Raw genomic sequence first — 25,600 nt, 5'->3', positions numbered from 1 at the left:
AACAAGAAAAATCCCAAATAAATAACCGCATGTTACACCTTAAAGGACTAGAAAAAGAACACGTGAAACCCAAGGTCAGCAGAAGAAAGGAAATAACAGAAATCAGAGCAGAACTAAATGAAATAGGGAACAAAAAGCAATAGAAAAATTAATGTGACAAAGATCTGGTTCTTTGAAAAGATTAACAAAATTGACAAACCCTTGGCTAGACTCACTAAGATAAAAAGAGAGAAGACACTAATTAACAAAATCAGAAATGAAAAAGGGGAAGTTATCACGGACACCACAGAAATACAAAGGATCATCCAAGAATGCTATGAAGGACTATATGCCACAAAATTCAATAACCTAGAAGATATGGACAAATTCTTAGAAACATATAGCCTTCCAAGGCTGAACCATGAAGAACTGGAAAATCTAAACAGACCGATCACTAGTAATGAAATTGAATCAGTCATCCAAAACGTTCCCAAAAGCAAAAGTCCGGGACCAGATGGCTTCATTAGTGAATTCTACCAAACCTTCCAAGAGGATCTAATACCAATCCTGCTCAAACTCTTCCAAAAAATAGAAGAAGAGACAGCACTCCCTAACTCATTTTATGAGGCCAACATTACCCTGATACCAAAACCTGGTAAGGACAGCACAAAAAAAGAAAACTACAGACCAATATCTCTGATGAACACAGATGCAAAAATCCTAAACAAAATTCTAGCAAATCGAATAGAATAATGCATTAAAAAGATTATTCATCACAACCAAATGGGGTTCATCCCTGGGACACAAGGATGTTTCAACATCCGCAAATCCATCAATATGATACATCACATAAACAAAATAAAGGACAAAAATCATATGACTATATCAATTGATGCAGAAAAAGCATTTGACAAGATACAACATCCATTTATGATTGAAACACTTAATAAAATAAGTATAGAAGGAAAATACCTTAACATAATAAAGGCCATATATGACAAACCCTCAGCTAATCTCATAATTAATGGTGAAGAACTGAAGCCCTTTGCTCTATGTTCAGGAACCCGACAGGGCCGTCCCCTATCACCTCTGCTTTTCAATATAGTGTTGGAAGTCCTTGCCAGAGCAATCAGGCATGAGAAAGAAATAAAAGGCATCCAAATTGGGAATGAAGAAGTGAAATTGTCAGTCTTTGCAGATAACATGATGCTGTATATAGAAAACCCTAAAGACGCCACCAAAAAGCTGTTAGAAACAATCAACGAATACAGTAAAGTTGCTGGCTACAAAATCAATGTACAAAAGTCCATTGCATTCCTATATACTAAGAATGAAATCTCAGAAAAAGAAATACAAAAAACAATTCCTTTTGCAATTGCAGCAAAAAGAATAAAATACCTAGGAATAAACTTAACCAAGGATGTGGGGGACCTATATGCTGAAAAGTATAAGACATTTTCGAAATAAATTGAAGAAGACCCAAAGAAATGGAAAGACATTCCGTGCTCATGGATTGGAAGAATCAACATAGTTAAAATGGCCATATTACCCAAATAAATATACAGATTTAATGCAATCCCCATCAAAATCCCAATGACATTTTTTAAAGAAATAGAAGAAAAAAATCATCAGATTTGTTTGGAACCACAAAAGACCCCGAATAGCCAAAGCAATCTTAAGAAAAAGGAACAATACTGGAGGTATCACACTCCCTAACTTTAGCTTGTACTACAGGGCTACAATAATCAAAACAGCATGGTATTGGCAGAAAAACAGACACATAGACCAATGGAATAGAATTGAAAACCCAGAAATAAAACCACATAAATATGGACAGATAATTTTTGACACAGAATCTAAAAACATACAATGGAGAAAAGATGGCCTCTTCAATAAATGGTGCTGGGAGAATTGGATAGCCACGTGCGAAAGAATGAAACTGGACTGCTATCTGTCACCATATACCAAAATTAATTCAAATGGATCAAAGACTTAAGCATAAAACCTGACACAATAAACTTCATAGAAGAAAACATAGGTACTAAACTTATGGACCTTGGGTTCAAAGAGCATTTTATGAACTTGACTCCAAAGGCAATGGAAGTAAAAGCTAAAATAAACGAATGGGACTATATGAAACTTAAAAGCTTCTGCACAGCAAAAGAAACCATCGACAAAATAAAGAGGCAACCAACTGAATGGGAGAAGATTTTTGCAAACAGCACCTCTGATAAGGGGGTAATATCCAAAATGTACAAGGAACTCATGAAACTCAACAACAAAAAAACAAACAACCCAATTGAAAATTGGGCAGAGGACATGAGACATTTCTCCAAAGAGGACATACAAATGGCAAATAGACATATGAAAAAATGCTCCACACACTAATCATGAGAGAAATGCAAATAAAAACCACAATGAGATATCACCTCATCCCAGTCAGTATGGCTATCATCAACAAGACACATAGTAACAAGTGTTGGAGAGGCTGTGGAGAAAAAGGAACCCTCATACACTGTTGGTGGGAATGCAGACTGGTGCAGCCGTTATGGAAGGCAGTGTGGAGGTTCCTCAAAAAATTACGAACAGCATTACCTTATGACCCAGCAATCCCTCTCCTGGGTATCTACCCAAAATTCTGAAAACATTTATACATAAAGACACGTGTGCTCCAATGTTCATTGCAGCTTTGTTTACGGTGGCCAAGACATGGAAACAACCAAAATGTCCTTCGATAGATGAATGGATAAAGAAGTTGTGGTGTATATACACAATGGAATACTATTCAGCGGTAAGAAAAGATGATATAGGAACATTTGTGACAAAATGGATGGATCTTGAGAGTATGATGCTAAGCGAAATAAGCCAGACAGAAAAAGCAGAGAACCGTATGATTTCACTGATATGTGGTATATAAACCAAAAACAACAAAAGAAGAAGACAAACAAATGAGAAACAAAAATTCATAGACACAGACAATAGTTTAGTGGTTACCAGAGGGTAAGGGGTGAGGGGGGTGGGAGATGAGGGTAAAGGGGATCAAATATATGGTGATGGAAGGAGAACTGACTCTGGGTGTTAAACACACAATGGGATTTATAGATGATGTAATACAGAATTGTACACCTGAATCTATGTAATTTTACTAACAATTGTCACCCCAATAAATTTAAAAAAAAAGAAAAAGAAACCATAAAAAAAAAGGAAATACAAATTGGTAGTTACAAAATAGTCATGGATATAGAGTAAAAGAATAGGGAATATACTCAATAATATGGTAATGACTATGTATAGTGCCAGGTGAGTACTAGACTAGTCAGAGGAATCACTTCTTAAATTATATAAATGTCTAATCACTGTGCAGTACACCTGATATTAATATAAAATAATATTGAATGTCAACTGTAATTGAAAAATTGAGAAAGATGGAAGAAATGTGATGGGGGGAAAGAATCAGTGTTTAGAAAGGTTGATTTAAGCCATCTTCCTGTGGTTTATAAATGACAGGGAAAGGAGTTAAAATTCAAATTTGAAATATTGTTTCATCTTTGTAAATATATTTAATGAATGCTTGCCTATGTTGCTATTAAACCAGGTAAACCATGCTCAGAAACCAATTTTCTGTTGTTGTTTTTTATAGTGTTGAGCAATCATATTGTTTGTGCTGCACATGGAAATTATCTGTTGTGCTTATTTTTAGCTCGAAAAGAGTGTTGAAGCATAAAAATTTATTTCAGCTGTTTTGTTTTTGTTCATATTATCTAACATTTGGCATTAGAGCAAAGTAATTGATTATATAAAAATTCAGGTATTTTCACTGAAAATTATGGAAATGACCACATGAGCACAATTTTAAAATTTCACAGTAGGATAAATAATATCAAGATGGTATAGAATAAATCAATAAGCTTTTGGGTTTAGGAAAATTAGGGTTTAATTTTAGAGTACCATATTATCTTGAGTGAGTAGCATAACTGTTGTGCTTTAATTTTCTTGGAGGCCCAAGTGTTAGAAATGCCTAGCACCTTATAGAGAGAGAGAGTATGGTGAACAGAGAAAATGAAAATGCTTGAATCGGAATGACTAGATTTGAATACTGGCTCTCCCTTGTGGTGGGCACCTTGACATACTTCTCAGATCTCCCCCACCCGAGGAAGGACTTGCTGCTTAACTGGGAGAGCTGTTGGCAGACAGCATTAAACTGTCAACCCCACTGGATTGGCAAAGCTGAAGGGAGACTCCTTGTCGAAATGTATCCTTCTCATGTTTACCTAGATCCACTTCCTGCTTAAGGGAGTGGTATAAGGGTCTGGCCATTTTCACCCAATGCAGGACAACTCTGATGGGCTGTTTTTGTTCCAGCACTCCTTGTGGAGTCTGTTGTTGAATTTGCATCGTAGATGAGCTTCACTCTCTGCTCACTCCTAATGCCTTCCCCTCTCTCCCACCAATGTTGATCTCAAGGGTATTCCCTAATAAACATTCTGCATAAGAAATCTCATATTAGAGTCTGATTGGCAGAGAATGCAATCTGTGACAGCTGGTCTCTAGAATGGTCTGAGAAAGCAGGTGATGGGATTTTGGAAGGGGATCGCTTGACACCTGGCTGGCAGTGTCAATTGTATCACTGGGAGTAGGTGGAGCACAGAGAGTCCTGGGCATATGGTGGTGGTCCAACTTTTACTGGCAGTAAGTTGGGTTGGTAAATTGGTAGAAGGGAATCTACTAACTGGATCTTTATAGCAAGCGTTCAATAATTGTGGGAAAAAAGTCATTTTAAGGACAGTGAAATTGGATGGCTATTGCTAAGGACACTTGACACTCTACAAAAAGAACAAAAAACTAAGACTAATTAATAGCCAATTGGAAGCCATTGGGCTTCCTTAACAGCATACAAAATGGCCTTTGTTTCCTGCAAGGAAGATTGGAGAAAGCTGAATCAGGTTAGTACTTAATCACGACAGGAGCTGAGCTTCATAGGTTAAACCCTCCAGTCAAGGCAAGTCTGCTATGAAAGAACCAGGAACGTGACGTATGCAGTGAGAACATCTGGCTTGTTGCCTCAGAAATCTTAAATCCCTCTATTTCTTTGAATCTCTAAGCCTAACCAGCCAGCTCTCTCAATACAAGAGCTGGCACCCAGTCCTTTTTCCTTGATGACAGTGCAGAGGCCTCTTCCTTACAAAACAACATGTAGCACCTCAGTATCTGTCCTCATACCCCAGCACCCCTACAAATATAATAAATTAGAATTACTTGACAGCCTGCAAGTACAGCTTAAAAAGGGAGGGGACTATACTCCGAAGTTGCTGCATGACCTAGCCAGCCTGTGTCGGCAGGAGACCGAGCAGTACACATGCAACTGGATTCTAAGGGTGCTTGATCAGAGGGAGAGGCGCATAAGAATGGAGAAAGGAGAGTTTAATGATTTGGCGGAGTACTCTCCCAAGATGCATTGTGGGGACAGAGCCAGGAGTGCAGTTTCCAGGCTCTCGGCCTCACGTGGAAAGGTGCTGGCTCAGGTAGTAAATGGCCATCAACTGTGACTGGATGGCCATCAGCTGTGGCTAGTTGGCTGTCAGCTGTAACCAGTGAGCCATTGGCCACTAATATAACTGCCGTGGCTACGCTAGCAGAAAAAATGGGGGCTAGCAAGAAGATGGTGGCTGAGATAGCAAACGCGGATTGCAGTTAGCAAGTGGAGTCGGTCGGTTGGCAGAAAAGTGGACAGCAGGTCACACGTCGTGTGAATCCAGCCTCCAATGAGACTATAGTGGTATGACTCCCCTGCCTATGGCTGCATGGGTGTTCCTTTTTGGCCTAGCCACATCCTGCGTTCTTATGTGGGGAGCGGGAGCAGAGACCCCGCAGGCCACCCTGCACGACAATGGCGCAGTGAGCAGGGTACAGTGCCGGCCAAAGCTCTCCGAAGGACGGTGGAGCAGTCTGTGCGTATGAACACTCAGTCTCAGGAAGACCAGAAGGAGCTGCTGCTGGAGTGCTTGAGCCCCATGGAGGGGTGGGAAGATGTGGACGGTTTCCCAACCAGCATAGGCCAGAGAAAGCGAAGATCATTGCAGCCCTGTGGGCTGGGAAGTGCTTGTTGAGGCCCTCACCCCCAGGTTGGGGAGGACTTGGAGCCCTTGCCCTGCGGCGGGGGCACAGATTGTGAGGCTCACAGCCCTGGCGAATGACTATGGACTATGTGGAATTGCCTTCTATCCCTAATTTAGTGGACTGCTTAACTATTTGCTTGGGAACATACCACCATGTGGAACCGGTGGATATTTGCTTTTGTGCCTTGACTGGCCGCCATTGAGAATATGTAAGCACCTTGACTGTAATCCACTGTTGTTCCAGCACAGTACCCTGAGAGGCCCAGAGAGAGTGGCAGTGCCTTGAGAACCCTGGCTGAACCCAGGAAGTCTGGCTGTGCCCAGAGAGAGTGGCAGTGCCCTGAGAGGCCCTGGCTGTGCTCAGGGAGACTGGTGGTACCCTAAGAAGCCCAGGAAGTCTGGCTGCACCCAGAAGAACTGGTGGTGCCCTGAGAAACCCTGGCTGTGCCCAGAGAGCTTGGTTGTGTCCAGGATATTGCATTCACCTCCAGGCTTCTCACACAGGGCCCCTCGCGGAAGATGCTTGTTGCGTAACTTGTGAGGTGAGATCCTGTAGGGGTGGAGTGTGGGGACAGAGCCAGGAGTGCTGTTTCCAGGCTCTGGACCTCATGTGAAAAGTTGCTGGCTCAGGTAGTAAATGGCCATCAACTGTGATTGGATGGCCATCAGCTGTGGCTAGTTGGCCGTCAGCTGTAACCAGTGAGCCATTGGCCACTAATATAACTGCTGTGGCTACGCTAGCAGAAAATGGGGGCTAGCAAGAAGATGGTGGCTGAGCTAGCAAGAGCGGATTGCAGTTAGTACGGTGGATTGTAGCTGGCAAGTGAGGTTGGTTGGCAGAGAAGTGGACGGCAGGTTGTGGATAGTGTAGCTCCTGCTTCCTATGTCTCCAACCCAGCTGCCAGCGAGAATATAGTGATATGACTCCCTATCTATGGCTCCATGGATGTCCCATTTTGGCCTCACCATATCCTGAGTTCTTATGTGGGGAGCGGGACCAGAGACCCCGCAGGCCACCCCACAAACATGCATCATTTATACACTAGTGAGAACCCTAAGAGATGGTGAGGAATTGCTATTACAGTGGCTTCTGGAAGTATGGTAAGAGCAATGGCCCATGCTAATTGAGCTTGAAATGCCAGATTTGCTGTAGCAGATGGTGGAAAAAGGGATTTAAAAATTGAAGGAAGTGGGCATGTGAAATGCATAGACTATGTAAGGCTGGGAAACTCAACAGATGATTAGGTTTTGTTATTTAAACCTATGATTTTATTATTATAATTAGGTTTTATTAGTGTTTTTAATTCTTGAATTTTTTTATTTCGTAAGTCCTACTTGTTTCTTTTTCAAATATACAACTAATTTTTTATAGTTTCCTATTCAATATTTTCAAATGTATCATTTATTTCTTAAAACATAATAGAATACTTGTTTTATACTTTGCATCTGGTAATTTCCAAAATTTAAAGCCTTGCTGAGTTTTTTTTCTCTGTAATTCTACTGGCTCTTATTCATTATGCCTTATTTTTTATGGTGCTACAAACTGTACACCATTCATTTTCCTTAGAAAATCACTTGTGAAAATTATTTGAAGCCTAAGAGAAGGCTGTAAGGAATGCCCTGATGGAGGGGCACCAGGATCACTAAACAGTGAGAGGGGATTCTCCTCTGTAGTGCAGGGCTGACAGGAGGAGAGACCATTATAGAACTAGGCTCATTGACAGCAATGGGGATGATGGAAATTGAAACAATGGAGGCCAGATGGTAGCATTTAGCTTTAAGAAGCCAGATGAATGCAATTATCATAAAGACCAGCAAAGTCAGAGTGGTCCACACGGGGGTGTGATACACAGAGCATTATGAAGATGCTAAATGGAACACAGTATGCTGGGGAGAAATAAGATAGGCAGTCAGGGACAGTTTACCAGCAGTTTATCTAAGCTGAGACCTCAAATATAAGTAGGAGTTTGCCAAGTTAAGAGATTGAAGACTTCAGGGAAGGAATAGCATTCAAGAAGCTGGAAAGCAGGGTAATCAGTGGGCAGCGGCGATAAAGAAGTCCAGGGAAGTAAGCAGAGAACCAATCTGCTGAGAGCCAATAATATGAAAGACCTTGTATACTTGTGTAGTGGTACCTATGAAAGTACCCTCTACTCTTTCCTAGGGCAATGGAAAGCTACTGCGAGGGTTTTAGTAAAGACAGGTGATTAATTGTATTTGCGTTTGAAAATTTTCATTCTGGCTGCATTGTATGTTATAGAGGAAGCAAGACTAGAAGTGGTGAGGAGGCTATTAAAATCCTCCATGTGTTGGGCGGGGGTTAGTAGTTTGGAGTAGGGGAACTTTGGAATAACAAGAAGTGTATGGGTTCAAAGCATTTTGGGAAAACAAGAACAGTATTCAGGGAAGGGGTATGATATATCACTGAGGCAAAGGAAGAACAGGAATGTTGTGTTCAGTTCTGCAGGTGTTGACTTGCATGAGGGTGACTGCCCAGGAGAAGCATGGATGATAACAGCTAGTATGACCCCAGCTCACCTGGTTGTGTGCTCTGGCGTGGCCTGTGTCTGCCCGGAGGAAGGAGGAACTTTCTTAAATCACATGGTCTCATATGGGCTATTGGTGGCCCTGGGGAATAGTCAACCATAATGCCAAGTTTTCTGGTTTGGACAATTGGAGTATTGTTAGCACCATTTGTTAAGATTGCAAACAGAGGTGGTCGTGGGGAAGAAAATAATAAATGCAGTTTGCATTTAAATTTTAATAAAAACTGCATGAAGTAATATGAAGCTCATTTTATAAAAGCAGAAGTTGAATCTTAGAAAGGATAAATGTATTTCTCGAGGACATAGAGTAGGTAAATGGAAAAGCTACGATTCAGATTTTGATACTTAATTTTTTTTATTCCTCTATTTTCCAAAAAATAGGAAAGACAAAAATAGCATTAACATATTTGGAGGAATATTCCGTTATGAAAATAGATATGATTTCATTTTGGAACTGTATCTCAATAATTGTTAAATTTGTATATTTAAACTTTTGAATATGTACAGATGTCGCATCCCTCACAACAAGAGTTGTGGGGTGTGAGGAGGACGGCGCAGGGTTAAGAAAAGACAGTAGCCACGAATAGAGTTTAAGCAGACCAAGGGACCCCCAATGTCGAGGACTGTTAGCCCCAAATCAGGCCTTGCATCAGCTTTGATTAGTTGGGTGGGGAAGTAAAGGAGATAAAGCTTGTCAATCTCAAGATCTGTGAATCCTATACATCATAATAGGAAACCAATTTAAGTCAGTCACCCTTGCCTGCAGGCAGCTGGACCATAAGTCTCAACTTCCCCAAGGGACAAAACCTTTATGCATATGAATAGATGGAGAGCACCTCATTGAATCACTTCCTGAGCAGGTTTTGGGAAGGAATGCAGCCACAGAGGCTGAGGCTTTCCTTAGCCTGAGGAAGGTGGGGGGCTGTGTCCACCTCTGTGAACCCCGTGGGTTCTCCTGTCGGTCCCCGCGTGGCTGCGTCTGGCTTGAATTGTTCCTTCCGTGAGGAATCTTACTCGTCATTGACTGTCCAGTCATCTTTCTGGGACCAAACAGGGAGGCATAAGGTGCAAACACAAAGGTTTAGCAAAGCCCCTGAAAGGATCTGTCTTACAGGCTCTCCTTTCTTAGGGGTCAGGTAGAAGGAAACAGACAGTTAAGCTGTTGTGTGGACACACAAATATTGATTTTATAAATGTCTTTGCCCCTAAGCTTTCTTTTCACTGTTCCTCTCTTCTCCAGTGGGACACTTGCTGTTCCATTGACTTCCTCTCTTTTCTCTAAAGCTTTTCCTCTTCTCCTTCAAGAGCAGCCTCACTTCCTCTAGGAAACAGTTCTGAACATTCTGCTTAATGTAAGTATTTCTCTCATGAGCTTGTTGGCATCTTATATACACTGCTTCTATGTGAATTACCATGACTGCCCTAATCGTTGGTTTACTTTTAGTTTTATATTTCTAGTACCTGGTAAATGGTTACCCTTCAGTAAGTAATTTTTGGTAGACTATTGTGTCAGTGAACCACTACTCAAGGACAACCTTTTCTAATGAAACTTCATTGATTTACTTAGTCTGTTTTCTAGAGGCTGTGATTCCCAGACATGGTTGAACATAAAAATGAACTGGGGATTTACAGATTTCCAAGCCCTACTCCAGACCTACTGAATCCGGGACAGGGCCAAGTTATCTGGACTTTTAAAGTGTTTCCCACTGACTATACGTTTAGCCCAGCCTTGGCATTTAGGAACCACTACTCTAGTTTATCAACACAATCTAATACAACTCTTCACCAATGTGTGCTTAGAGTTATTATATTTTATATTGTATTTAGGTAATATATTTGTTATAGCTTCATTTACAATTTTAAAGATAATTGCCTATATATAAACTTATTCATATAATGCCAGACACCCAGCAGGGTGATTTTTACATGTTTCTTCATAGTTACTAAAGAGTATTTTCCTATCTCCATCTTGAATTAATTTATTCAGAGTCCTTACATTTTAAGAGAGTTGTATGCCACACTTTGGTTAATAAATAAAATCTTGAAATATATATAAACTTACACATGAAGCAGGTATTTGTCTACTTGTTAGTACAACACACTTTTATATAATCAAATTACTATTTTAGAAAATACTAAAAACATTTTTTGTCTTGCCATCTGTTATGTGCTTTATAAATTTGACCAACAGAGAATACTCGTACATCTGGGCTGAGGCCAAAAGAACTGTTTCACTTTTGCCTTATTTGTGTTATTATCAACACAGCTAATGTCAACATGGCTTTATTTGCTTTTGTCCTAAAAAAAGAAAAAAAAAGAAAAACTGACCAGAATCTGTGCAGATACCTTATAAATCATCTATACTGTCTTCACCATCATGAAGAAAGTTTTGACATTTTTAAAAGGAAGGTGTTTTCCAGACTACAGAAACTCTAACATTAAGTACCGAAATCATATTAAAGCTGACATTATACATTTTTCTAAAATGCTATATGCCACACCACCATTTCTTTTTCAACAACCATAGTTGAATTACATGAGAAACTTGGCTTGACTTAATCTCATAAACTTCAGTGTCTTGACATTTTGCCATTGAAGTCTATTCTCATTTATAGGGCATGTTTTGTGCTTTTGTTCACATTTCCTCTGTCAGTAATCTGGAAAACCTGGCATTTCTTGATACAATAAATGACTGAAAATGTAATCATCATTTTTCTGATGATCCCTCAACATTTCTGCAGCTAACATGATGTCATTTCAGATGATCTTATTAAGGGCTTTATCCTCTCACAGTACCTTCAGATCTAAGATCTATCACTTGTTCTGCCTTCCACAAGTGTGCTGCTTCCTAAGGCTGAGATCTCTGAAACTGTTATTGTTAATTTCAACATCCCCAGATTTTGCTATGGCTTCTTTGCGGAGGAAGTGTGACATTTTCCAAATCACTTCACAGGAGTCCTACAAAATGTAAGCGCACTTCTGGAACAAGTTACTCTTTCCTTACCCATTTTTTCTAGATGATACTTCCTGGGTAGGATGAGTCACTGAACCTGTCTCTGCTATACTGTTCAGTCACTTCTCAATCCTGTCATCTAATTGCCTCTTCACACTGTTGGTATCCCTGCCTCAACTCTTCCTAATTCTACTCTACCCTGTATACAACTATCATAATTTTTAAAAACATAATGTTTAGGTTATTATCGTGATAACTGTACTATAGAAATGCCTTCTTTCATATTAAATCAAATCTGAATTTCTCAGTCTACACTTTGGTACAGAGCCCTCTACCAATGGGCTACCTCAAGACCATTGTACATCATTTGTTATTGCCCATTAGCTCTTGATTCCTAGCCAATCCATTTTTTTCTTCAAATTTCTGAACTTGTTCCCACTTTCCATACCCTCAGTCATGTTCAATACATTCCATTTTAATCACCTTCTTGTTCTGTGCTCCCTTAATATTCAGTAGTAGCTAAGGAAGAGTTGATTTTCTGAAAGTATTTGTGGGGCTCTAAAATTAGATAGGCAAATCAGTTTGAATTCACTAGAGGGAGCTCAATATTGAAAATAAACTTCCTAAAAATTATGCTCTTTAAAAAATTAAAGGGGTCCTTTTGAAGATGAAAAATTATCCAGTTTTTAATTTTTTTTTTCCTGTTAATTTGAAATTTTGGTTTCTGAGTTTTCCTATAAATAAAGCATATAGAATAATAGAAGGTTAGTATTAGGAGATCATTTAGTCTTAAACTAATTTAAAGAAATTAGATTCTATCAATATAGTTTATATTATGTTACTTATATGTTACCTTGTAATTGATTTCTTAATATTTCATATCATCTTTTCTTACGTGCTCTTCCTGTATTTTTTTCCACAGTTAATGGCACTATCATCTATTCAGTGGTCCAAGTGAGGAATTTAGAAGTCACCAAGACTTACCCTCTTACTCTGTTCAACACTAGAATCTCCCCCACTGGATTATAACCCCCTTGAGGTCAGAGAAAGTGCTTGTTTAATGCTGCCATCCTATCTCTCTTACCGCCGTAGTACAGTACCTGGAATATAGGAGACAGTCAATAGATACTTGAATTAATGAATGAGAATGAATGACACTTCTCTCCTGCTTATATCAAAACTATTATCAAGTCTTATTGATTTTACCCCTAATAGTTATTTAATCTGTTCTCTCTTCTCACCCTTGTTTATTGATTAGAACACTCCTTATCATCTCTTATTTAGATTCTTGAAATCATATCTTTATCTTTATGATTTACCTCCTTGGTAGATGTGGTAAGAATAACTGATACTTTTAACTCTTTGACAATGAAACCATTATATAGATGAATTATAAGCAATTAGTTTGTTCAGGAATTATCATAATAATAGCTACTGGACGGTTTTCCTTTCAAGCTTGGAGTCAGTCAAAAAAAAAAAAATCTCAAAAGCTTTTTACATTCATGTCAGTATCAGCTCAGGAGTTCTTCTTTGGAAGGGATTGGTGTTCACTATGCCCTTAAAGCAATAATACAGCACTGTAAGAGGCTTAACACATCCTTAACAACCTCTCTTACCATCTTAGACGCTCTGCTGGATACATATATTCAAGATAAGGTGGTTTCAATGTTGAAAAGTTCTTTAAGGTAGACTGAGACGCAAAAACCAGTCCTGTCCTGGTTTTGATTTATCAAGGAGCTTTTGGATAAACCTTAGATATCACCTGTGTAGACAATACAGGTAAAGTTTAACACTCTCCTATTTACCTAAAGTCATTTAATATACATCTTAAATTTACTAGCTGATTTATGACTACCAAAAACATATATAAACAATGTATTTTCTGCTTTTCTGGAAGTACTTTATATGAGATCTGACATGATCAATTTACTGTATTATTTCAATTCCTAATTACAATATTCAAAAAGAATTCTTTACTAGAATCTTTTAGCATTCTTATTCAATACTTGTTGAATTAGAGTTTTATTTCAATATTTTATGCTTTTAATTTATTCATTGGGGAGTATACTAATTTTTAAAATATTTGTGTTTATTTTCTTCATGGAGAAATTAAACATATATAGCCATATCACTACATAACACATAAAAAGTATGGGTGGTCTATAGTTTGTTAGAAAGAAGCCAGCAGTAGGAGGGAGAAGCACACATGGGGGGAAAAGATAAACTAGAACCCATACACATTCTCAGGTAGGCATCAGAGGCCAAACATGGAGACAGAGTAATTGTATACTAGATATCAGAGAAAGAAAAAAAGTCCACAAATGGGAATAAAATCCACTGCCAGATGTGTAACCATGGTTACTAAGGTTGCTGAATGCTACCTTAACCAAGAAAAAGCAAGCATCAGGAGTCCAGTCACAACTAAAAGTATATGGTATGAAAATACCAGAAAAACACACACACACACATATGTACATATGGCGTGGAAAAACTAAGATTACAGGAAAATCAATATTCTATCATTAGCACCTCTAACACTACCATTAGCAGAACTTCAAGCCTTTTGGGGATGTACATTTATGTAATATACACATTGTAATGCTTAGATTTTGATGAACGTGTTCAGTTTACCTTCTTTACATGTCAAAAGCGCTAATCAGGACCAGGTTCCTGCCACTATATGCTACCAAATCTTTCTTAGTACTTTCTTTGAATTCAGAATCCTTTGAAGTGAGTGGTTTTTTTCTCATTCTTTTATAACTAGCTAGGATAAAGTAAAATTATCTGATCCAGAAAAGTTTCAATGTACTTACTTATATTGAGATAGAAGGAAGAGGAATTGAGTTTGAGCAGATTTTAAATTTTAGTTTGTTGATAAAACTTATGATATTTGTAGCTGAATTTAGCTGAGGTTATCAAGTCCAATGAAACCCAGTAATGATCATATTTTATCTTTTATTAGGCTTTCATTGATATCAAAAAGCCATTGTGTTTGTAGATGCTTTAAATCTCTTAGAGCATAGATCTGCTTCATATATTCCTCCTCGGGCTTTAGAAGGAATAGCATGAGGAAGACTAGAAAAACTATAGCCAAGCATGTGGTTCTAGAGAGAATGTGTTGTGTACTGTGTAAGCCAAATATTATATCCAGTAAAGGTTTCATAGGTAAAGAGAAGCAAGCCCATGGTGACATAGGCTGAGAAAAGCAAAAGATTAAATCTAAAAAGAACAACCAAGGCAATTAGGATGAATGTACGCAGATAAGAGACTCCAGTTACTTCTGTGAGGTTGAGCTAGCATGGATCCAAGAACTTAAGATAGATAACTGGAGAAAATAGAGAAAAGTGTTCAGAGATTCAGGCAAAGATCTAGGCAAGAATGAAAAGCAAACTTATAACTGAATACAGGAAGGTGAAACATAAGAAACAGTAGTCAGGGAAAGGCTGCTTAACAGGAAATAATGCATGATTTTTCAATGTAAACAGAGAGAAGCAAAAAGATTCAAGTGATATGTTGACTATTGGATACCTAACCAATGGAAGTGGAGGAATCAAATAACACAAAAGTGTTAAGCTTTGTGATTGGAAGAATGATTATGGAGAGAAAGATTAGTGGAACCAGAAGATTAATTTAGTTCAGGACCAATTTAAGAAGCAAAGTGGCTTAAGGGTAGGTTTATGAGAATCTTAAATTCCAAATCAAGGTTTGTGTATTTTATTTTGCAGGTAATGATGAACCAATCAAGGATGTTGAGCATGAGAATGATGTGTACGAGGCATTGTTTTGGAAGATTCATCATGCATTCATATGCAAGACAGTTTGAAGAAGAGAAGTGTGAACAAATAGAAAGGCCAATTGTGAGACTGTTGTAGTATTCTATATTGCATATATTATATTACACACACATATACCATAATACTATACATAGTGTGTATAAACACTTTAAAACAGTTACCCTAATTTTTCCTTCCTCCCTTGTTTTATTTTTACTTTGTCTTCTTCTAGAAAGAATTGAAAAGGCTTATACCTTGTCATCTAACTTTTATATTCTTTTCTCCCAGTTGTTTGGCCTGTTTGACTTTTTAATACAAACAAACCAGTTAGAAACATAAACTGATATTGTCTCTGAAAAAATAAGTTAATATGTATTCATTTGTTTGACTGTTTTCGCTATATCCTTTTATTTGAGCTATGATTTTTAAGGACAAATCATCACATATTTGAGTTTAAAGGTTTTTAGACTGTGAATGACAACTTGCACAGGAACAGTATCTAATTATTAAAAGAAAGATTTGGAATTTTCCTCTGGAACTTAACATTTATGACTAACTACACATGAGTTCGTGAAGACCTTGGCTAAGGAAGTGACAATGAAAACAGAGAGGAAGTGATACATTGGAGAGGAAGCTTTATTTATACTTGTGGACTAAGTGGATTTTAGAAAACACAGGAAAACAATGATTACTTTTAAAACTGGAAGATTGGGAGAATGGTGTTGACCATGTGAAAAAAAGGAGGAGGATTGAGGGGAGACAGCATTACAGCATCATAGAAGTTTTATTTTGTGTGTAAATAAAAGGAATTTGGTTTTTCAGTGGACATCAGAGTAGCAGTATCCAAGCAACAGACCTTGAGCTCAGGGAGGAGATTAATGGTGACCATGTAGATAAGAGAATCATTTCTGTAGAGACTGGCATATTTTCTGAGGATACAGAGAGTTAAAAGACAGCATATCTGACGGAAATGCTCCTTACTATTTCAAAATCTGTAGCAAAATTATTTCCCTTGTGTTTGAATTGGCACACCGAGTCATTTTGATAATGGTGGAATTTGTGTAATAGTTTTTCATGTGAAAGCTGTCGCTAAGATAAGCAGTGCAGGCACCATGCATCATAGCAGTTCTACTGACATATATCTGTCCAGAAAACCCAGGATTTGGAAACAATAATGAATTGTTTAATATGTGTCATATGCTTCCATGACTGGTTTTTACAAATGAGGTCAGTGTAACTGTAATTAGATTAACTCACTCCAATATACTTATCTCATTGTAACACAAAATATAGATTCAGGAAGATCAACTACTCTTATTCATTTAATATCAAATCCAGCTGTGTAATTTTTGTAGTTATGCTTCAAAATAATGGGTAAACAATAGGCAAAATTATTTCTTAATGTACACACAAGTGCCAGACAACAAAAAAACCTTTGATTTACTGTGACACAATTTCCAAATTATCTTGTTTGATATATTCTTTGTACTTCATTATAATTTAATATAAACAGTAAGACATCTATTTTTTCCAAAATATAAATCTATTTAAATCTATGATTATTCTTTAGTTTACTTCTTTTTTTAAAACAAAGTTTAGTGATACTGCTTATCACATACTTATTTAAATAATTTGAGCTGTGAAACTTTAATATGAGAGAATATTCTTCACCAGAATAATGGCTTGGTTATTTTTAAGAGGAAACTTTGGAAGTCTTCCCCTGGGCTTATATTTACATATGTGATTTAAATGTACTACAGAAGATCATTTTACCATTTTAATAAGTGACTCATTACATAACTACAGTCAAGTATAACTGAAAAATTATCACATTATCAATATATGTAGGTTAGGAAGCTAGACTCAATAGTAGGGATAAAGATCTACTCTGTTAATATTTAGTTAAACTAGGCAACATATCATTAAGGATGACACTAATCAAAATTTTAACAGTACTATATAATTTCTTGGTGCTCTGTCTTATATGAGAGAAGTCTTCTTGTCTAACCTTGATTTAATTGTACTCTGTGCATAAGCAGTAACCTCATTTGGGTCATGAATGTGAATCAAGAGAGTAGAAAATACCACATTTGACCTTGCCATAATGGCAAAACTTTAGATACTCAACACTGTATTGCTTATTGAATGTGCTAATTTCATTTGGAGATAACATAACTTCCTTCATCTTCAAAAACATAAATGAATAATGAATTATACCAAAAACAAGCATTTGAATCATATTTTAGATTTTAATGGCCTTAAGATTGAATTAAATAGAGGCAATGTGAGTAAATTACACTGACATAAATAGTAAATTTATGGTGCAGATTTAACTACATTCTGTTACAAATTGTGCCTGGAGAGTTTTATAGTTTTGTTTTCAAGGAGGAAGAATTAACAGGAATTGCATCAGGAATACCAAGCATTATGAGGTTGAGGAATCTCAAACTACTGTTATGACTCTCTTTGCTACCTAGCAATGATCAGATATTCAAGACACCATCAAGTATGAACTAAGAATTATAGCTGATAAAATTTAACATGACCAACAGTAAGGAGTCTCTCAAAATGCTATACCCCTTTTGGTTTTATAAAAAATTCCAAAAGGGCAAGTAATATTCCATTATATAAATGTACCACAGTTTCTTTATCCATGTCTATCGATGGGCATTTCGGTTGTTTCCACATCTTGGCTGTTGTGAATAGCACTGCAACAAACAAAGAGGTGCATATATGTTTTTCAAATTGGTGTTTTAGATTTCTTTGGATAAATACTCAGGAGTGGAATTGCTAGGTCGTAAGGTAGTTCCATTTTCAAATTCTAGTCACAGGATATAAAGTACAGCATACGGAGTATAGTCAATGGTATTATAACAGTTATGAGGTCAGACAATTAAGTTCTTGAACTCATCCTAGAAAAAGTGCTACATACCTCATTGCTAAATATCACAATGGTCACCTTAGAAGTTCTCCCCTTGGGAAGCTATTCATGGACACCAGCGCCTAGATCACCCTTCAAAGCAATTTGGGAACTCTTTTTCTGTAATGGCCACCAGAGTTATCATTGTATTACCCTTGAGGTCCTGAATGTCATCAAAATGCCTTCCTTTCAATATTTCCTTCATCTTCGGGTAAAGAAATAAGTCATTGGGGACCAGATCAGGTGAGTAGGGAGGGTGTTCCAATACAGTTATCTGTTCACTGGCTAAAAACTCCCTCACAGACAATGCCCTGTGAGCTGGTGCATTGTCGTGATACAAGAGCCATGAATTGTTGGCGAAAATTTCAGGTCGTTTTCATCTAACTTTTTCATGCAGCCTTTTCAGCACTTCCAAATAGTGAACTTGGTTAACTGTTTGTCTGGTTGGTACAAATTCATAACGAATAATCCCTCTGATATCAAAAAAGTTTAGCAACATCATTGAAACAAGTTCGCAAACTTAATTATCAGATCTTGTATATACGATGTCGGAGGGGTAGTAGATTGGGGGAGGGTTATGACTTACTAAAGGGTGTAAATGTCTATTACCTTCCTTTGTGTACCTGAAACTAATAAAAATGCAATAAAATATTTTTAAAAATTAAAAAGGAATAGATTTTTAAAAAAGAGAGAGGGCTAATAATTTTCTTGAGCTGTGATGTGACCCAACCCACACCTCTATTGTTCTTTTTTTTTAAAATTTATTGGGGTGACAATTGTTAGTCAAGTGTTATTCCTGCCTTGAAAACAAATGCAGCCATTTGAGGTTCTGTCATTGGAAAGATTCAAGCAAATGAACCTTTGAATGAATTCATTTCAGTAAAGCTCTACATTGGATTTTGCATTAAGTAAGGTATTGAGCTGAATGAGTTATAATTCACATGTAATCCAAGATTTTATAATTATTTGTATTATATTTTAAAAATAATATAATTATAATTATATTTCTTATAACTATTTTTTATACATCCCATATATATGGAGAATATATATATTTTTTTCTGTATATATACATGTGTATATATATATATAGAGAGAGAGATAGAGAGAGAGAGTGAGATAGATATCTACGCAGAGACAGTGTATACATTAAGTTCTGTTTTATAACGTAAACTCAATGAAAAATTGCATTTTATCTAATTTAAATAAATACACTTCTCTAGTGCAGTCATTACATCTTATTTATTTATTTATTTATTTTTTATTGGGTACATGATGGGTGCTGTGAGGGCCTGACACAGTACTGGGGTTGGGGTCAGGCCTAGGTCAGTACTGGGGTTGGGGTCAGACCAAGGGACTTGAAGTTCATACTAAATTAAGGGGGCAGCAAAACTCGTGTGTATGTGTGTGTGTGTGTGTGTGTGTGTGTGTGTGTGTGTGTGTGTGAAAGAGAAAGAAAGAGAGAAGGAGAAATGAGAGAGACCAAGAGAAAGAATGTATTTGTGGTAGAGGAGGGTGTGCTACCTGTGTACAGAATCTTCAAAGGTGTTTTATAATATACCTTTTTCCACAGGGCATTTTTCTTCCTAAACTTTTCTATTTTCTGGCTAAAATTTCTGGATAGAGTTGCCAGATAAAATACCGATGCCCAGTTAAATTGGAATTTCAGATTAAAAAAAAAAAATTTTTTTTTTTTTCAGTGTAAGTATATCCCATGCAATATTTGGGGCATACTTATACTAAAAGTTTATTCTTTTTTTTTTTTTTTTTTATTGGGGAACAGTGTGTTTTTCCAGGACCCATTAGCTCCAAGTCCAGTCGTTTTCAATCTAGTTGTGGAGGGCACAGCTCACTGGCCCATATGGGATTCGAACCAGTAACCTTGGTGTTAGGAGCACTGCACTCTAACCAACTTAGCCAAGCGGCCGCCCCCAAAATGTGTTCATTCCTAATCTGCAATTCAAATTTAACTAGCACTCTGCATTTTTATTTGCTAAATCTGGCATCCCTACTTAGGCAGGACGGATGGGCTACACACAGGGATGTAAATCAGGGAGTATAAATAGATAACTGGGCCAGCATTGTGGCTTTTGCAAGGAGGCAAGCTAGCCGTGGGTTGGGCAGGGGCAGCTGCTGTCTGCGGAGACCTCTGTGAGGCAAGTGGCTGTTGCTCAGCTTACACATCCACAGGTGGCTACTGCTGCCACCCTGCCTCACTCATATCAGGGCCTTCACTGCACAGCCCTTTTCCCACGTAGGCCTTTAGGAAGAGCTTGCCTTACCTGGCCTCCAGCAGTTGACTGACAGCTTAGGGCAAGCTGTTTGGATATCTTTGTTCAGCATAGGAGTTTGTAGACACCCTGGGTTATGTAGTTTTATGGAGGGGTGAACACAGTGTCAAAGCTTAGGGTTTTGGGGGGAATCTCAGCTCACACTACCTTTTAGGTAGATCCATAATGAGGATAAGTCCTCCTTGGACTGAAGGGCATAGGAGTGTGGCCTCCATGGGCAGGCAGATTGCAAAAGTATGGGTTCAGCCTAGCAAGGAGAGTTAGGATAGTCACTTTGATTTTCCAAATCTCAGCCTCCCCCTTTTTGGAAGAGATTATAGAAATATCTCTTGCATAGTAGTTGTAAGACTTCAATGGAAATTGTATATAACAAGAGTTCCACATAGTTTCTGGCCAATGGAGTCAAGGGAAGGTGAGCTGGGACTTCAGGGGTTCCAGATACTTATAAGGTGCTTGTCTAAGTTAGCTCGGGCTACTATAACAAGATACCACAGACTGGGTGGCTCGAACAATAGACATTTTGTTCTCACTGTTCTGGAGGCTTAAAATCCAAGATCAAGGTGTTGGTTGATTCATTTCCTGTTGAGAACCTGCTGTTCACGATTTGCAGATGGCTGCTCTCTTGCTGTGTCTAAGAGAGAAAGAGAAGAGAGAAGAGGGAAGAGGGAAGAGGGAAGAGTGAAGCTCTTCATTACATCTTAGAAATATCACCTGAGTCATTACTGATCCTCCAAACAGTCTTATGAAGTCCATTCCATTTTATTCTAGATGAGAGCCTCAGAGACAATAACCAAGGTCTCATACATACTGTCAAATGTGGGACTTGCAGTACATGTATTTCACTACAAAGGCTGTTTTCTTTCTACTTCATTCCTTGTTTCCCTTATTAGAGTAATAAAGTGGTTTGATTTATTTCCTTTTCAAACTTTTTTGGCACTATACAGTTGTGATCCTCCTTAAGTGCAACATATCCAATTTTATGGAGCACAGAAGAATTAACAATTACAAATTCAAAGAACTTCAGAGTTTTGCTATGACATGGATTTTAACATATGGATTGACCAAACACCATCATATGCATTGAGTGAGAATTCACGAAATGTCCTGGATTGAGGAGATTTGGCTGAGATTTAGTAGCACCATAGATAATCATACCAAAATGATTCTTCCACTTCTAGCGATAAATTTTCCTGATCAGACCCCAAATAGGTCTTTTCATTGAATTCATTAATCAATTATTTTGAGGTTACTAGATATATAATAAACACATAAAACACATTTAAAGCTTATTTCAAAATGTGCTTTCAGAAATCTATTTAACCCATAATCTCTTGTATGTCTACTTATGGTCTCTAGGTTATGTACCTAGGTTTAAAAATCCATTACTTATGTGATTACAGTGTAATTTATACAAAGATGTTAGAAAATCTTATTAGCCAATTGCTATACTGAAATCCTAGCACATTGTCATGTGTTGGAATATTGTTATTGTATACTAGAAAAAGGCCTTGCATTTTCCACAAGTAACAACTAGTTTCTGATAGAATCAGTATTTTTTCATATATTTAATTAATTTGATTGATAATGTGCTTATTTAAAAAAACTTGCTTTTTTTGAAAAACACAACCTTGTCTAATTCTTTTTTTCACTGTCAAATAATTCCTTTTATACTTCTTTAGACAGAATATTTCAGTAACAATTTTCCTTCTTTCTTTTCCCTAAGAATTAACTAGTTTTATTAGTGATGAGAATCATGCTTCATTCATGCAACTTTCCTTTCCCTTCTCTGTCTTCTATTACTTTCTCATGCACTTTCATGCTTAATTTTCTATCTTGTTCTCTTTATTTCCACAACAAAACACACCTTTTATAAGATCTTTCGTAGTAATTTATCTACTTTCTTCATTTCGCAAAGCATTCTTTTCCTTAAAGATTTCCTTGAAATTAAAAATATGTGTCATATAAATTTATTGTCATTATTCAGACTATCCTTCCAGACTGAAATCACTCAACATCAGATGTTTCCATTTACAAAATTTGTCTGTACCTTTCTGTTTCTATGATTGACCCATGAGCTTTAATTTCTCACTATACCCTGGCTATCTGCTCCTTTCCCTTCCTCTCAACCACTCCAACTAAAACCCAATTTAATGTTCTTATTCATCTTGATAATTTTCCTTTAGATAATCACATCTTTCCTCCTTAAAACACAACCCAAAGACCATGTTCTTCAAGAACATTTGGCTAAATCTGCCCTTCTTCAAAGTTGGGTCTACAATTTGTATTCTGTATACTTTTATAATCCAACAATTATGTTTCTGAGAACAACCATATCTTTCTGCTTCCTCTCCCTATCTCAATCTATCAGCTTACCTCTTCTGCATGAAATTTGATGTCTGTCTCCATTTAAGACTAATCTATAAGGGCTCCTGGATCTTCAGGTGGTTTTAAAACATATCTACAAAGGTTTAGATATTCCTCCCACAAAAATTGCTTTCCTCTTGAATTTGAGCAGTCTTAGTGTCTCATGGCTATTGTGTTGAATGAGAAGAAAAATAACTTCTAAGGCTAGGTTAGAAGAAGGAATTTTGCTTCTGCTTATTTTCCTTTCTCGAGACACATGTCTTGAGTGCTCTGAGTTGACATATGAGAAGTCTGGATAGCCTAAAGTTTCTCGCTAGAGAGAACACATATACAGATTACAGAGATGGAGAGGAGCTCGAGCTGTCCCAGCCTCCACCAAACACATGAGTGAACAAAAAACTTCAGATGATTCTAGCTCTCCCAGATGACTGATTGGGACAAAAATTAGGTGTCCCTATTGAGTCCTGCCCAAATTGCAGATTTGTGAGCGAAGTGATATACCCTGTACATTCCAAATGCTTCATTACTGTCAACTCAGAGAGATCACTCTAGTGTGATTGACTTAACCTCCCAGTGCCATGATCTTGGCATGTGCCTCCATGAATGCCTGGGCAACTGTGGTACTCCCATGTACTTTTCTCAGAAATCACAACCCTGCACTTTTTTGTAGTTATGTACGACAGGACAGTGAGTTTACTGTCAGTCACTTCATTATGACAAGAAGTGGGGCTTTTGTTAAGACAAATTCATAAAACTTTCACTTACATCAATGAAGATAAAATTCAAAGGCAGAAATCCCCTGCTGGGCAGGAAAATGACTATATCATGGAGTCTCTTTAATTATTATAGGAGATTGCAATAAAGAGTTCTTGATAATTTTAATCACATAAAAACTTTTTTCATCTTGTTTCACTTCTCAAAAGTCACAACATATAAAATGTGGAAATACCTCTTAAGAGATATAAAATATTGTATGTTGAGAGTTTACTAACATATAAAGGTCAGTGGCATTCTTGAGATGTTTACATTTTATAATCTTTTCATGTAAAATTTAATATACAATTTTTTATCTCTAAAGAATGTTGAAACTAGAAAATATAGGTACAATGTCACTTTTCTACAAGATGTTTAGAAACATCATGTTTTGAAGCTTTTCCGTTTTACATACAACTCAATTAAAGTTGTTATTTAGCTTTCTTTGGAATGGTTCTTTGAATTTAATTGCTACTAAACTAATTTTGCTTTTCAAAGCTGTTTTGCTGTTATAATTGTAACCCGTTAGTTATACGCTAAACAACCAAGGTGGCACACAGCTACTCTAAATTCTGTACAATAATTATGCTGGCTGGAAACTGTAGCTCAGGAAAGATGTGCTGTTAAATGAAAATTTAGTAATTACTAAAATCTGAGTAAAAAACCACCCTTTTTTATTCAAAGTGTAAATCAAATCTCCAGATTCACAAGACCAGGCAAGAGTTTAAAATGTTTCTTAGTTTATCAGAATGAGAATGCAAACAATTTGGGAAAGCTCCTTCTTAGTAATTATTACCAGCATACTGAGGCATTTTCAAAAGTAGTACTAAATGCCCTAAAAATGAAAAATGAAAAAAAAAAAAGTAAAACAAAATAAAACAATCAAAAGAGATAAATGATCACATGACAAATAAAAACATTTTTAATAAAGATATAATTCCAGACAATGCACAAAATTAAATCTGGAAGACTTATATAATAATGAGTCTCCTATTTCCACTTAAATGTCAGAGAAGTGCAGCCTCGATAATGTGTAGATTGAGGCAACTGCTTCTGATGAAACAAGAGCGAGTTAAGAGGAACATTTACACCATGCCTGAATATCTTTCCAGTGAAAGGGGCTGAAATTCTAATCATTAAACTTCTGCTTCTCAGAGTAAGGTAAATTCTCAAGGCCTTTCTGCTACAAAAAAAAACAGATCCTAAATAAAACAATTTTCTAATGCATTGCTGGATGCATGGGAGCTAAAGAAAATCTCCAAGAATTACTTCCTAAATAAATAAATATTCAAATATAATAAATTTATGAGCTGAGACTGAAGTAAGAACAGTAAACAGTAATCGGAGAACAATCTGGAAGAGTCAGGTTGCCCCCCCCCACCAAAATGCTAATATTAGTGAAGCAATATGAGACTTAATTGTCTGCCAGTTGCAAGATGGGGAGTCTGATATTCACTCATTAGAATCTTTAACGTGAACTCAAGTAATTCCATGTTGACAGCAACCCCTGACTCTTAAAAGAAGCAAATATAAATCCTCTCTGGAAGACAGCAACTTCTATTTAGACTTCAGTGTTTTCATAGATTAAGCTCAAACAAATTCAGCTTACAGTCAAGATCAAGAGAAACACTAAAAAAGAAGCCTTCATTACTGAAATTTAGCAAAAACAACAAAGAAGTTTTCCCAACGACTTCAGATCTTGAAATTATCAAGCAATATAACTATGAATGAAATGTTTAAAGATCTAAAAAAAAATGGAATAAAAAATGAAAAACCAAAGAGAGAGACTTCAAAAATGACTGGGAATATTTCAAAAATAAATAAAAAATAAATTTTATATATAAAAATATTATTGATAAAATTAAAAAATAATAATGTATAGGTTAAACAGGAGATTAGACACAG

The sequence above is a fragment of the Rhinolophus sinicus genome, chromosome 14 (assembly GCF_057876585.1).
Source record: "Rhinolophus sinicus isolate RSI-liver-muscle chromosome 14, RSI-T2T, whole genome shotgun sequence".
In the NCBI taxonomy this organism is placed as follows: domain Eukaryota; kingdom Metazoa; phylum Chordata; class Mammalia; order Chiroptera; family Rhinolophidae; genus Rhinolophus; species Rhinolophus sinicus.
Note: the sequence above shows the minus strand (reverse complement) of the source record.